Below are 14,655 nucleotides of genomic sequence, written 5' to 3'. Positions count from 1 at the left end.
TGTGAGAATAGGGATGTTTTTAAATGGTACAGAGTTTTCCAATGAGGTATGAGGAAATACCTTCAGGCACCAGTAGGAGAGACTAGGAAATGTAATTTATATAATATTGGTATAGCTACTTTGTAGCAGATATTTGTCCAGGAAAAAGGCAGTCATTTGGTCTTTTTGTCTTACCTGGCTCTGTGGCCCATGAGAATAGATGCAAGGAAAGGAGTTAATTTTTAAGTGTTGAGCCACTGAAAAAAAAAAAATGGAAATTATGGATCAGCTCCCCCAGCTCCACTAAGGTGAGAGGTGATGACTGGCTTGTTGTGTTCACTCTACACATTTTGCTTTAAAATGAATGTTGAGAATGGATTCCTCTTAAAAAGTGTATCCCTAAGGGCCTCAGGTCCACTTGCTTCCCCCAGCACGGTGCTGTTATGCACAGAGCATGCTCTTAAGTTATGGTGGTATACTCTTTGATTCCCACGTGTTGAATTATCCTTTTGTATTGACAGGATTTCAGGGAAGTGGAGACCCATTATCAAAGTAAGCAGTGGTGCGAGGTGGAAATGTGCTGCCTGCCTTCTTCTAAAGTAGTTGTCGTGTTAGCACTAGGATCCTTTGCCCTCTCCACCAGGTGTGAGCCTTTGGTCCTGAGACATGAAGTCTCTCACTGTGATCATACTCGGTGTGTTGTCTTAGCTAGCATTGTTACAAAGGCTGTTGATGACACTGAAGTCATCTAGTCCTTTTAAAACAACTCCTTCACAATGCTTCACAGCAAATCCTAATTTGAGAAGGCAAAAACCAGGGTGCACCTCCGTGGTTCGTTGGTCTGTTGGTTTCATCCTTTTCTGCAGAGGACAAGCTCTTGCATGGGTACTGTTCTATTGCATGAAACACACCAACTATATTTTGCCTTTATCTGTACATAAGAAAGGCCTTGCTGTGGTGGATAATGACAATGAAATATACGTCCAAAGTGTAGTCCAAGGTGCTCTCCTTCATCACTTCTGTCTTTTACTCCTCTTCTTTTTTCCTTCTCAGGGGTGTTACTACTGTAAATCGTCTCTAAATATCCAGCTAGGGTTGGTTCTTTATCAAGGGAGGTGCTTGACTGAACAGCACCCAAGTGAAATGGTTATTACTGCTCTGGTTTGCACCGCAGTCCCACCCAGCAGTGCCCTAAGGGTGTGCGAGTCTGGGCCAAGGGCAGGGGTCTCTTCCTCCTGCTGGGCTGTCTCTTGGAAAGACCTGGTGTTTTTTTCAGCCCTTGGCCATGCAACACTGTGACCCTGTGAGACGGGGATTTAGGGAAGGCAGTGAGTGAAGCCACCAGATGGTGCCCTAGGTCCTCTCTGCTCCCTTTCCCTGTCCCCCGGCTGCCCACGTCCCCCTGCCAGCTCCCCTGGTAGCCCCCAAACCACAGACCGCAGGGACCGAGCACCTTCAGCCATGCAGAACATCCCCAGCTATGACTGTCTTCTCCCCCTGGGGTTGGTGCCTCTGGCACCCCTCACAGCTCTGAGTCACGGCCCAGGTGCCACCAACACCTGTGAAGAGATGGGGACAGGGCAGGATTCCCTTCTTTGCATCCGTGAAGTCTGGAGAAATAGCTTCATCGGATACCAGCGTCTTGGCACAGAGCTGCCCAGGTGAGGGACAGGAAGGCGACTGCTGACACCTTCATTGGGTCAGACTGGCACCTGAAATGCAAAATTGGTCAGATGTTGGGGGCTGCTTGGAGCTGCCGCCACTTTCTTTCACCGTTTGGAAACAGCATCTTATCTTGGGTTTGGGAAAATTTACTGTCTGTCCATGGTGAAAAACTCCTCTGCAGCATATGCTGCTCCTCTTTGCTGTGTCAGGAAGCTGATGAAGGCTCAGATACAGCTCTTTCTGTGTTTTGGGATTCTGCAGTGGTCAAGATTTCCCATGCACAGTGAAGTATCATTAAGACTTTATAAATAAAAAAGAAGGTCAGAGAGCACCAGTGACTACCTGAGCTCCAAGATAAGAGGAGAATGTGAACCTTCAGTGTCTTCTCATGCTTATATCTGGGGCAAGCCAGTCTCCACTTACTGTCAGGGATAAAATATTTTTCTTTGTTAATGATACAATAGAAATGCATGTTACTATTAGTAACTAGTATGTTACTAGGTACTTCACTATTAATAACCAGGCCTTTAAGCTGCCAAATTGTGTTACGAGCTGTGGACCTGCAAGGTTCACAGCACCAGTGCTGCAACGACACAGCCACCTGGGGACAAAGAGTGATGGTGCTTTGACAATGCCAGGCAGGTTCCCATGAGAAGTGACACAGGAGGGCAAGTTGTCAGCTCCTGAGGCAAGGACTGTTTAGGCAGGAGGGAAGGGCTCCCATTCCAGGAGGGAGTCTTTCTCCTCACCAGCTGATGAACCTCTCCTGGAGCTTCTCTTTTCCTTCAGCTCTTTGAAATATGTGGGTTGTGTTGTATCACTCTGGGCCACATGAAGATTTGGATATACAGCTGGTAGGGCCAGGCAGGTCAGCCACCCTGCTTTAAGGAGTCAGAATGTAATTATCCAAATTGGAACAGGGTGAACATGGAAAAGCTAACATATGGGCTTCTTCAAAATGTTATGTCTTTTAATAACCAGTCAGGGCCTCTGGTTTCTATCCCATCTGAAAGATTTGTCTGCCTACAATTTTATGCAATGATATCCGAGCACTTCCAGGGGTAATAATTGTACCCAAAATACCTGTACCACAGTGAGCTTCCCTCCCCTGTGAGGGAATTAGCCCTGTAATGCCGCTAACAGTGCTTTTGGCACTGACACGTGCCATTAAAATCAAAGATTTCAGAAGTCCCTGCGAGGCTCAGTATGACGTTTCAGCTTCATACGTGGCAAAAATGGAGACTCAGGAGGTTAATGAAGACTCAGGAGGTTAAATAACTTTTTCAAATTTGCAGAGGGTCAGAGGTGAAGTCAGGAACAGAATTCAGTTTCCTATGTTCTTATTTATATCAGGTTGTCCAGGTAGGAGCCAGTAGCTGGGTAAGTAGGAGCTGCTGAGCTCCTTATGGTTTAGGAAAAAAAAAAGTTTCTTTCTGAGTCACCAGCACTGGTTTCTGCAGCACTTTGCTTTTCATTTTTGATTTCTCATGCAGGTACCGATCAGGCTCATGTCTGCCTGGCTGAAGCCTGTTTGCTGAGGTAGCAGAGCTTCAGGAGAAGTTACTGTTCTCTTTTACAGAGGTATCCACCATTTTGGCAATAAGAAAAGCTTGTCAGAGCCAAATTACCATGGAAAGCCCAAATATGTATGCTGTAATTCCCCAAATAAATGTTGATGGAGAGAATGTGCTGGGCTGCTGCTCATCCACCCCATAAAGTCTTCCTGACTGCCGAAGAAGTTCCTGAGCTTGTCAAGAGGGTTTAGACAAGGAAGAGCAAATGGCTGCAGCTGAGTGGCAAAGGTGGTCTCAGGAAGGAAGGCAGGCAGGAAAGTCCCTGCCATCCCAACTGTTAGATGCTGGAGAAGAAGGAGGTGTGACAAGAGGTGATAATGCTGATAATTACATGAATGGAAATGCTTGCAATTCTTTTTAATGTTTAAAGGAAACCACAGTTTTGAGGTGATGTAATTCCTGCTCAGTTGGGTTGTTTACTCAAGCAGTGCAGCCATGTGCTACCACATGGGGAAGAGAAAGTAAAACAAGTAAAACTTCAGATCAGCTTTTGCTCTCTTGGGATTTCTGTATGCTTTCAGACTCGTTCAGGTCAAGGCAGGGTGTGAATCTGAAGTACAGCAGCTCTTCCAGCTTGGCCCTCTGTACAGACCGGCCCTTTGCTAAGGAACATGCAACACACAGATGGGAATTTTGAAGAAACCAGTTTAATAGAAGGAGCTGTAACTCTTCTTCTCCTCCCCAAAAGATTTAAAATAATCTTGCTGTCCATAAAAATCAGGTTAGCTATTTTGGGTTCTTGCACTGCTAAAATGAATGCAGCATCTCTCATTTCCAGTCATGATAAGTCACTAGATATCAATTCTTAATTGCTTGATTAATCTTGAATTTTCAGAGCTGACAGTGCCTGTCCTAGCACTTAGACAAGAGCTACACTTAAAAGAAAGGAGAAAACATTTCCTTTTTTTTAAAAATGTAGCCTGCAAGCTAAGAGCATGAAATTACAGAGAGGTTTGTAACATATGTTGTCCTGAGAAACATGGGCCATTAGGCTGAGTGTAACAGAGGTTCATGATAAACTAGGGGGGTGTGATGAATAAATTTTAGCATTTTCTTCAGCAATTTGTTACAAGACTATCTCAAACTCAAATGTTAGTACACTTACGTTTGCTGTATGCTCATGTGTCTTAGGCCATGTTTTTAATGTAAATAAATAAGCAGAAAGGTTTTCTTTATGAAGATCGTGACATTTCTATGTAGAGAAAAGCCATTTAAGGCCAACGGTTATGGGGGACTATACCTTCGTGTGCTTTGTGTATGGCTGGACTGATCATTAGCACTGCACGTGCCTCCCTAAGGGATGTCGATAAAAAAATATTGACCAAATAAGAAAAGACATTCAAGCCCCTTATAGAACATTTATAAAATTGTCTGGGCTTTCTCCTCCCCTCCCCCCGCCCCCCCCCCCCCGGGCCCCAGCAATGTGTGTGTGTGTCAGCAACAGGGATGGTATATCAGCCCTTGCTTGGGAAAGAACATGTTATACTGCCAAGTCTCCTCTTCTGTATGACAGGCAGGCCAGAATATATGATGGCACAGTGTGACGTAAAGGTGTTATGGGTACAAGTTCAAGTTGGCTTTCCTGTGTTAGAAAAAGTACTTATCTTGATCTCATCCTTCTAACTAAGGAATAATAAAGCCTCTGGGTTTTTTTCATTCCAATTAACTGTTGTATTTGGATGCCACAGACTTCTTGGGAGAGCTAAGTGCTGTCCATGACACTTACTCAAAGGTCTGTATAATCCATGGGAACATTACAGTGACACTATTAAAACAGAGGAGTGCCATTACTGCTGTTCTTACCAGATGATGAGCCAGTGACCTCTCAGGAAAATCCCAGTGGTAAAAGGGAAAAATTCTGACAATACACACCTCCCACACCCCCAACCCCTCTGAATACAGCACTCCCTCCATGGTTACCTGCTGGAACTAAGCATGGTTATTTTGGTCTACAAGTGTCTCCAGCAAGGGTGTAGAGAAGGGAAAGTTTCCACCATGTACGGGGCTGAGACCTATTGCTCTGCAGATGTCCCAGTGTGTGGGAAGTTAAATGGTCCCAAAGACATATTGTCCTCATCTAATCCCTTCCTGCAGTCAGGGTTTCTTAAGTGGTTTCTTGCATGCTTTGCTCCATCCAGTCTTGTGTGAATCAGGTGATGGGAGCTCCTCTGGGATGCCGTCTTGCAGTCTTGTAGATTAATGTTTCCTTTGCTTAATTTAATTTACATTTATACCATTTATACTCTCTCAGACAACCCTAAACAGTCATTCTCACTCCCTGGTGCTTCTGCACCCCTGAAGTTCTCATACACAATTCCCGTGATGCTCTTCACAGTTGTTATTTGGCCAACCTACACACGCTGTAATCCCTTCCAGCTTTTTTATCATTTTATGTTCCTCTTTTTTTTATTTCCCTCCAAGTTGTTGACATCTAGCTAGCACTGAGTTGTCCAGAACTAAACATGTCTTCAAACTGCGGTCTCACCACTATATTAAAAAATGGGACTATTGCCTATATGTCTGAGAAGAGGTCTCTGCCTTTACAACCCCAAATTAAATTAAGTGCATGATTTTTGCTGCCATATCACATTGCAAAAACATATTAAATCTGCTGTCTACTGTCTCCCTGAGGTCTTCTGGTATTTCTGCTTTCAGTGCTTGAGCACAGATGATTCCTCTCTTCACCTCAGTTTCTATCTTTCAGTAGCTCGTATGTTGTACCTACTGCCTTTTCAGACACGTGGGATTGTTCAGGGTTCCTCTTTGAAGAACAGCAGTGTGATTCCTTACACATAAGTAAATTCTCTCTCTTTTTTTTTTTTTAGCATGAAATAGTCTGTCTCCACCATTTCCCCTCCAAGCTGTCCTATGATAATCTGCCTCAGTGCAATTAAGGCATGTTACTCTTTTTGGTTTCCAGATTTTCCTATTTATAACTGTATAGAGTGCTGGCCTGTATGTTAATAATCTGCAACAATCTGTTTGAACGTCAAATACCGAGGATCATGGGTTGAAACTCTTTTTCTGGAGAAAGGGAAACGCTGTTCTTTCCTTGGGAAGTTTCTGTCCCAAATGTCAAGAATATGGATTATCTTTTCTTTGGTAGGGAATGACATATTAAAATGTTGCTTTGTGCAGGAGACATCTTTCTGTTGGTGGCTCAACACTCTGAAATTAACTTTCCTGGGAAATAAGGTCTATTACAGAAATTGCCATCGTCCTCATTTTCTCTGGTATAAATGCAGAACAACGTGAATAGAGGGAAGGAAAAAAAAAACCCCTCACAAAACCAAAACACTTTGCTCCACGCTTAATTTTCTTCCTGGGGAGAGAACAAGAAAAAGGAAAACAAGACCCTCCATGTGACAGATGTTCATCAGATCAGCTAACACAGTCCTAGAAGGTCCTTGGATATTACGTTTATGAAAACAGCATAAGAATTGATACATTTTGAATGTATGCTGTTTTGTCATATTCTGTTTCACGTATAAGAGAATCTGGGAGAATCGGTTAAAGCAGGCAAGGCATTAAAAGTAAAAGTGGTATTGTAGCCGTGATGGTCTAAAGATCCTAGGGAAGCAAGGTTTGTGGTGAAAGGTAATATCTTTTATTAGATCAACTGATAGAGCTGGAAAAAGCAAACAAGCTTTTGGGCTCAGGGTCTCTTTATCAGATCTGACAGAGAGCAGCAATATTCAAACTAACTACAGGTTAGATGCAATTGCTCTTAGTTTAATTATATTAATCAATTTGACCACTTGAGGAAAAAAAAAGGATCACCTATGGAGCCGAAAGGGGTGTGAGCAGAAATGACTGACAGGCTGCTGGTTCTTTGCCGGACCACTAGAGAAAAAGGGTTGTTTGCGCTGGTGACAAAGGGAGAGGTCAGCAGGGAGGCTGTAACAGGCGAGGAAGGCAACATTAAATCCACAAGCTTTAGTATCTAGGCATTAAAAATTTTAATTCTGAGCTTTATCTTTTGGGAACGTTTTGTAGAACTCCTTTGGGATAAGGACTGAGGGGTTCGAGTTGTTGCTGTCTGACAAATACTCTCCTAATGATGAGTACGTGTTTCTGTCCTTTATTGGCTGGCTATACGTGCTCGTTCTAAGATAGCAATTAGTTTCATTCACATGGTTTCTGTGGGGTATCTCGTGTGCTGGATGAAGTGATGAACTGTAGAGATTTGGGACAAGTACATGCAGGAACAAAGAATTTCGGTGGTTTTGCTATGGGAGGAAGGGCATTGATTATGCTGTCTGTAGAGCAGTACTGGCATATTTCATGTTTGATGCTCTGGCAGTATCTCGTTCTATTTCATGTGTTTTCATCTGTGGATTTGCTTCCTGTAATGAGCTGGGAAAGGGAGAGCCTGAAGGTTAGGAGAAGAGACACAGCGAAAAAAATCTTTCAGAGACAGTAATTTAAAAGATTATTTTATGTGTGGATTTTAGCATGGAATATTATTGCTATCAGGGGCACGTGGTTGTGGAAGGGAATGCTACAGTCGAGACACTAAAATAAAAAGCAGAAAACCAAATTTGCAGAAAGCTAATGTGGTCAGAGACTTTGCCAGTCCTTGTTAATTTTGCTTACGCTAGACAAACACCAAATAAACCTTGATCCCTTGAAAAGTGATTTTCTAAAATTGCTGTTGTTGCTGTTTTATCTTTATTACAGTAAATTCGTATCTATTTCACTGGAAGAGTGACCTTGCTGGATGAAGCAGATCACCAGTGTTCCCCTTAGAGCAGGTGCAACAATATCTGCAGGGCTGGCTGAATCTCACAGCTTCTTGGTGTGTTTTGGATGGCTGCTGGCCTTATTGCATCCGCTTTATAGAGGAAGTTTTATGGTCTGTAGGTTCTTGTGTATGTGCTAGCTTGCAGGGTGCCATTTTTTAATGTCAATTTTGGTGTCTAGAAAGCTGATGCCAGTGTAGGAGCAATCTTGGGACTGACTAGAGCAGCAGGGAAGCTGCTCATTGCATTTGCGGTTGAATTTGATGAAGGAGTCCGAGGTTTCCTGAGCTGTCCGCATTTCTGATAGAAATGTCATCTATGTTTCCTATATACGGCCTGGCTTGGTTGTGTAATGTTTTTCAGACTTGGCATGTGAAGAAAAATGGCATATTGGGGCATTAAAGAGCTGCAGAAAGGTGATCTCTCTCTGCCCCCCACTTAGAGCTTGGCAAACAAAAGGAGATGACTAAATGCTGTCTGAAGAAGAGAGCTGGATGCTTGCTGCATGATGTAGCAGATGGGAAAATTTCACATGGTTAAAAAAAAACCCCAAAATACTTCTGAATGCATTAATAAAAATCCTTTGGAAAGCGTTGAAGACCCCAGCTGTGGGTCGGGGAGTGCCTGACCACAGAGTCACTAGGTCATGGGGGGTCTTCTGGGGCAGTGTCACGGTCCGCTTGTTGGAGCCCACAACCTGTCTTAGGGTTTGTCTGCTCAGCACTCTCGGAGGCAGGATGCTGATCTGACTCAGTACTGCTGTTTCTCTGATCTCTTCTAGAGAAAATGAGGGGTTTTCCTCTCTTTTATGGCGAGCCCCAACTAGAACGCACCTAATTATTTATTTACTTTCCAGACTGCTGCGGCAGGCCCAGGCCTATGCATCCGAGCCCGAAGTGCAGGAACAGCAGCCTCAGGAAGGGAACAAGCCCTCTGATCAGGGGGTTCAGGGATCCGTTTTACCCCCTCCTACCCCACGCTCAAGGAGGCCGCGGAAGCCCCCGCCTCCCTGAGCCCCCCTGCGGCCCGGCAGCACCCCCCCAGCGTGAGGCGGCGGGCGTCCGCTCCTGTAGCGCAGCCGGCGCCCGCCCCGAGGCCCGCCGCGCTCCCCTTCCCCCGCCGCAGCGGGGCCTTCCAGCCCCGGAGCGGGGCCTGCCGGGCCGGGGCAGAGGCCGATCCCACCGAGGCCTCGGGGGAGGGCGGGTCCGCGGCGCCGCCGCCGCCTCCTATCAGGAAGCGGGGGCGAGAGCGGGCGCCGGGGGGGACACAACACTCGACGGGGCGCGGGGGCCCGGGGCAGCGCCCTCCCCCGCCGCCTCCCCCTCCAGGCAGCGCTGTGAGATGCCAGAGCCCTCCTCCGCGCCCGGCCCTGCCGAGGGAGCCCGCCCCGCCGGCGGCGGCTCCTCCTCCTCCCCCGCCGCCGCCGCTCTGCCAGCAGCCAGTCGGGCCTGAGACCCGCGCCCGGCTGCGGGGCCTGCCCTGAGCGCCGGCGGAGGGCGGGCAGGGGAGAGGTGGGAGAGGGGAGGAAGAAACAGGAAGAAAAAGCCCCGGAGACCGACCCGCGCCGCGTCACATGAGCTGACAGGATCCGTACCCGCTCCCCTCCGCGCAACAAAGAACCGGGAGCCCCTCTGCCCGCCGCGGGACGGGACGGGGCTGCCATGGGACTCTGAGGGCCGGCCCCCACAGGTAAGCGGCGGCCGTGACGGCGGTTGCCCGCCCGCCTCACCTAGCGCGCGAGGGCGCCCCCCCACCTCGCGGGCGGGGGTCTCACCCAGGCGGAGGGGGTGGGTGGTGCGCGGCGGCGTGGTGGGGGGGCTGGCACCCCCCTTCTCCTCTCCCCCTCCCCTCGTCTGCTCTGAGGTGACTTTCATCTCTGGGGTTTTATCTCCCCCCCGGCGTGTGCGGCGTTTACTGAGGGTTTTATTTGTTTTTAAGCGGGCCGTAACCCGAGCTCCCCCCGGGGACGGGGACCCGCCGCCTTCCCCACGTGTCAAGGACAGGCGCCCCCACGGCGGGGCGCGGGGGGTCGGGCAGCCGGGCCTGCCGGCGGCGGGGCGGCCTCTCCGGGCTGCGGAGGGCGGAGGGAAGCGCCGATGCTTCCCGCAGGCCGGCGCTCGCTCGTCCCCTCGCCTGGGTTTCTGTCCGGCCGTCTGTGTGCCGCCGCCGTTAATCTCCCATTCCTTCGTGCTATTTTTCTTTTCACGGCGAACAGACAGTTAACGCCGTGCGGTTTTGTGTGTTGCCTCCCCCCACTTATGAACTAACACGTTGACCTTTCTGGCTGTTAAGAAGAATATTAAGGTGATCTTTATTGTTGTTAAAGCGCCATCCTGCTCACGAGCTCCTCTTCCCAAGCCAGATTACTGCAGGCGGTGGTAGGCAGCCCCTCGCCCACCCGGGACTTGCCCACCGGGACCGTCCCTGGAAGTTGTTGACAGCGGCGGGGGCGCACACATGTGCCACACGCTCCTCCAGCCAGCGGCCTCGCAGCAACCGAGGTTTAAGGCTGGAAACTCCCGGTGGGAGCCCAGGCAGCGGCACGGCGAGACCCACTGCCGGGTGAAAAATACCCCGGCGAGGCTGGCGTCTGAAAGCCTCTTCTTGTCTGGGAAGCGTTCTCCCCCGGTTTTTGCTGCGTGTGGGTGCTGAGAGTGTGTGCTGGTATGGGTGTTGGGGGTGCGGAGGGTCAGGTGAAGTTTGTGGGTAGGAGAAGGGGGTCCTGGGGAGGGGGGCTAGGGGTGCAGAAGATGCAGGGAGCTGGGGTGGCACGGGAGCAGGCAAGGGGACAGCACGAGTGATGGGAATGGGGGGCTGTGGACAGTCCGGGCAGGGGGCTCAGCCCCCCGAGCGCTCTCCCCTCTTTTTGTGTACAGCATGGTGCGATGCTGAAGGGAACAGTTTCATGTGTGTGGGTAGGGCTTTTTTTAACTTTCGTTTTTTTTAATTTTATTTTTGGCTCACAATCCTCTGCTGTGATATGAAAATAATCTGCTCCTGGGCATGGCTAGCATCTTCCTTTGTATGTCAAGCGGCCACCTGGCTCGAGTCTTAACACAGGTGCCCGTTAACCCTGGCTCTGTTCAACTGGGAGTGTCCCTGAGAAGGAGTCTCCCCCCTGTGTGGTTACCTTGGCTTGTGGGGATGGAGAAAAAAACACAGTTCCCTTTCAGAAAGAGGTGCTAAGCCAGCCTTGATAATGGTGTTAAATCTCTTCTATTTAAGTCAAAATTAAACATAAGTAAAGCTGTGAGGTGAGGAGGAACGAGCCACCTGATGCCCTCCGGGTGCCTGGTGCCTGTGAGGCCAGAAGCAGCCCCGGCGAAGCCATTTGTGTTCAGGTGGTGGGGCAATACTGGTTCAAGCAGTAGGAAACTGACTGCACGCCAGGGAAGGCAGTGGGGAGACGTGAAGCCAAGGGTGTGTAGCACCTTCCAGTGCAGCTAATGTGTCCCAGGATGTTTCACAGCTCTTCTCCCTGCAGGAAAGAAAGCGGGTGGGTGAGTGAGGAGGTTGGGCAGATACTGCTGTCAGCCGCAACTGTTCAAAGACTGAGTTAGCCCGTTTGTGCCGCCCCCACCCCAGTGTTTTTAAGGAGTGGCGTTGGGGTCTTTGCTGGCATCCTTCAGGGTGAACCAGATTTGCAAGTTTATGTGTATCTTCATGTAGACTTGGACCTGGAGTTTATTTTTAATGAAAGCCATGAATCTTATTTAGTGTGACTTCAGCTGAAGCAGCAAATGCTCCAGAACCGGGCAAAACTGTGAAAGCAGGCAATACTAATTTTAATTGCTCATTTTTCCCCAACCCCTTCTTTTCCCAAGATTCCTGTCCCTACTCCCTTCCCTTTGTGGGTGTTTCTTGGTTGTGGTGGGGAACAGAAGGGAACTCGTCAATAGCCAGCTCAACTTCTGCTGATTAGGGCTGAAAATGTGACTGGTTTTTAATGTAACCAGCTGTGTCATGAGGGCCTGGACTGGGACCCTGACAGTTTGTTTCATGTGGGTCATTAGCATGGAAGACTAATGACTGTGGCTGACAACTTGTGTCTTCACAAAATAGGAGAAGAGGTTGCCTTTTCCCCTAGAGTGAATTGGGAGGTTTGAAGCGCAAGTTAGTTCATCTGTCCCTTCCCTTCAAAAAAATGTACAGCACATTTTTGAAACTGAGTCATTAGGTACAATTTATTTCAAGTATTTTTAAGCTATTATGAATTTGGTGCACTTTGGCTACATGCTCACTGGAAATTGTAAGACAGTCTTGCTCAGATTTGCCCTGGCTGGGCTCAGAAAGGTGGTGAGGGACTTTCCTTGCTGCAGCCCTCTTAGATCCAAGCAGAGCAGAAGTGCCTTAAGATTATGACAACCTCTGTACAATACCCTCTCTGCAGAGGTGGTATAGGAGCAACGTAAACTATCCAGCCCCATCTTTCTGGGCAGCCTTTGCTGACGGGTGGACTGGCAGCAGGTTGGAAGCAGGAAGGGGTGGAATATTTTGATGCCCTGTGCTCTGGACAGACTGGGAAGGGAGCGTGCCAGGCTCTTGTGCATCAGCCAAGCTTGTGCCGAAAGCTGTGCTGCATCCCCCTCACAGCCCAGTGTTACCTTTTGACTCTTTGAGCTGTGCTTCTTGAGAGATGTAGCACAGGATCAGATACGTGGTGTGCGGAGGGTGAATTCCCTCCAAAGTCACTTTGTCATGGAAGTCGTAACAGGGATGCACAGATTCAGGAATGGATTGTGTAATGACACTGAGTAAGAGATAAAAGGTTTTATATCCCATAAAGTTGGTCCTCGCTTCAGGGTGAACTGCAAGGCTTTTGAAAACCTGTGAGTTTGACGGCTCTCTGGTAACTGCAAATAGGTGCAAACGTTAATCACTTGAAACATCCTTAAAAATAAGAACAGATAGAGATGCAGGCTATAGGCGAGAAAGTGGAAGAAGAGCTAATTGCTGTTTTTTTGCTGTATTTTTAAAATCATGTTTAATCCTGCATATATGATTCTGCGAGTGACCCAGCATCTCCAGCAGTTTATTCATTTATTTAAAACAGCTTTGTAGTTCACCTTGAAAACCACTTCCTGCCATATGGTTGTATTATTTCCCTATGCCACGTTTTTTGCTAATTATCAAGACCATTTGCTTTAAAATAGGTGTTTTTAATTTCACAGCCTTGTCTGCCTCTCCTGCTTGATCCTGCCCTGGAGTCAAGAGGCTGTGTCTGTTCATTCTCCATGGCAACAGGCTGTGATTTACTTATTTCAATTTAATTAAAAAGCAGCTATCAAATTCTAGGCATCTTATATGTTCCTTATATTAGAAAAATATCAGTGGATCAGTCTCCACAACAGATCTGCCAAGCTCAAAAATAAAATTCTCAGCCTGAGTCACTGGTTTCTTTCCCAGTCCATCCCCTTTGGAAGAGTTTAGGAGAGGGGGAGTGCCGTGGCCTGTCCTCAGGTGGAGTGGATGGGGACCCCTGGGCGGGGGTCATGGTAGGAGTCGAGTTCTGGACTCCCATAGCATTGCTGATAACATTGGGGTGCCAGTTTAAGCCACGGGACTACCTGTTCAAGCCCATTAGGTCGCTTCTCTCCTCCTGCTGTTTTTGTCCAGCTGTTGGGAGGTTTTGGGGCTTTCTGGGTTGGCATGGACACTGCAGACCTTGCTTGGGAAGGGGAACGTGGGTTGCGTGCTGTGTGCATGGGCTCCCGCTTGCTGGGGCAGGCTATTTCTGCAGCAGCTACATCTGCTGAGCCATTTTTGGGGCTAGTGTGAGGCTGTGATGCTGTTGCAGGCTTGGGTGAAAAGGGCACAAGTATCAGTGGGCACAAACATCTGTACTTGCTGCAGTGAAAATGCAGAACATGGCAGTTCTGCTGGAAATGTTACTGTGTTTATCAGCTCTCCCCATGTGAGAGATTTTACAGGTCCAGATCCTTTGTGCTGTGTTTGTTGTTTTGGTCCATCTTGAAGCCTATCTGTTTTTTGATGCATGGATGATAACGGCTTTTGGTTTTAAGCTAGTCACAGCACAGAAGCCCACAATGCCCTGTTGGTTTAAGCATGCCTGGTATTTGTATGCAGGCTAGAAATGAAGGCCTTAATCCTAAATTAGTTTTCCAAGCACTGTGGTTGTACAAATACTAGTTTGTGTTAGTCAGGGATAAGGAAATAGGCAATGACAGGCAGTTGTTGGCTGAGGAGGGGATGGTGTCAGGAAAGGACCTTGGGGTGGATGAAGAAGCTGGTGAATTTACTAACCTACAGGTATTAGGTTTGGTAATAAATGGACAGAGTAGAACCAGTGTAATTAAGGAGTGCCAAAATTAACACTCCTTTTTGTCTTCAATACCAACACCCCAATTCTTAATAGAATTATTTTCCCTTGAAGGGACTGTTCAGATGACTCAGCCTTTGGAGTACCTGTGTGCCAGTGGTGTTTTCTTCCCAGGAGAAGCTGGGCCTGCTGAGTTGTATAACTAGATTCAGGTGCTGCTTCTGAGCTCTGCTAATGTGTGGAAGAAGAAAAGTTGGCCATGCATTTTTATTAAGCCTTAAGGAGCAGTTATCATCAGAAGAGTGCCTGCACAAAACTGCACCTTTTTTTTTTTTTTCTTTTTTCCAGTGTTGCTACTCCTGGTGCTTTTTCAAAGTCACTGCTGGTGATTTTAACAACAGATGTAGGTTCTTGT

At 47.8% G+C, this 14,655-nt stretch overlaps 1 protein-coding gene across 5 annotated transcripts in view; it reads left to right on the top strand.

Moving 5' to 3' along the window:
• Positions 1-9,398: 9,398 nt before the first annotated feature.
• The window catches only part of TCF20 (transcription factor 20), a 132,576-nt gene continuing 127,319 nt past the window's right edge, over positions 9,399-14,655 (top strand). For 3 of the 5 annotated variants that reach the window (XM_074826813.1, XM_074826818.1, XM_074826811.1), the window contains exon 1: positions 9,400-9,649. The gene's annotated coding sequence lies outside the window, so the exon portion shown is untranslated. Of the gene's footprint in view, positions 9,650-14,655 lie in introns of all 5 variants that reach the window. The other 2 variants (XM_074826816.1, XM_074826817.1) reach the window with 2 other exon arrangements.

This window comes from Strix aluco, chromosome 5 (assembly GCF_031877795.1).
Source record: "Strix aluco isolate bStrAlu1 chromosome 5, bStrAlu1.hap1, whole genome shotgun sequence".
Lineage (NCBI taxonomy): Eukaryota > Metazoa > Chordata > Aves > Strigiformes > Strigidae > Strix > Strix aluco.
Note: the sequence above shows the minus strand (reverse complement) of the source record. Positions and strands in the feature narration are given on the sequence as shown.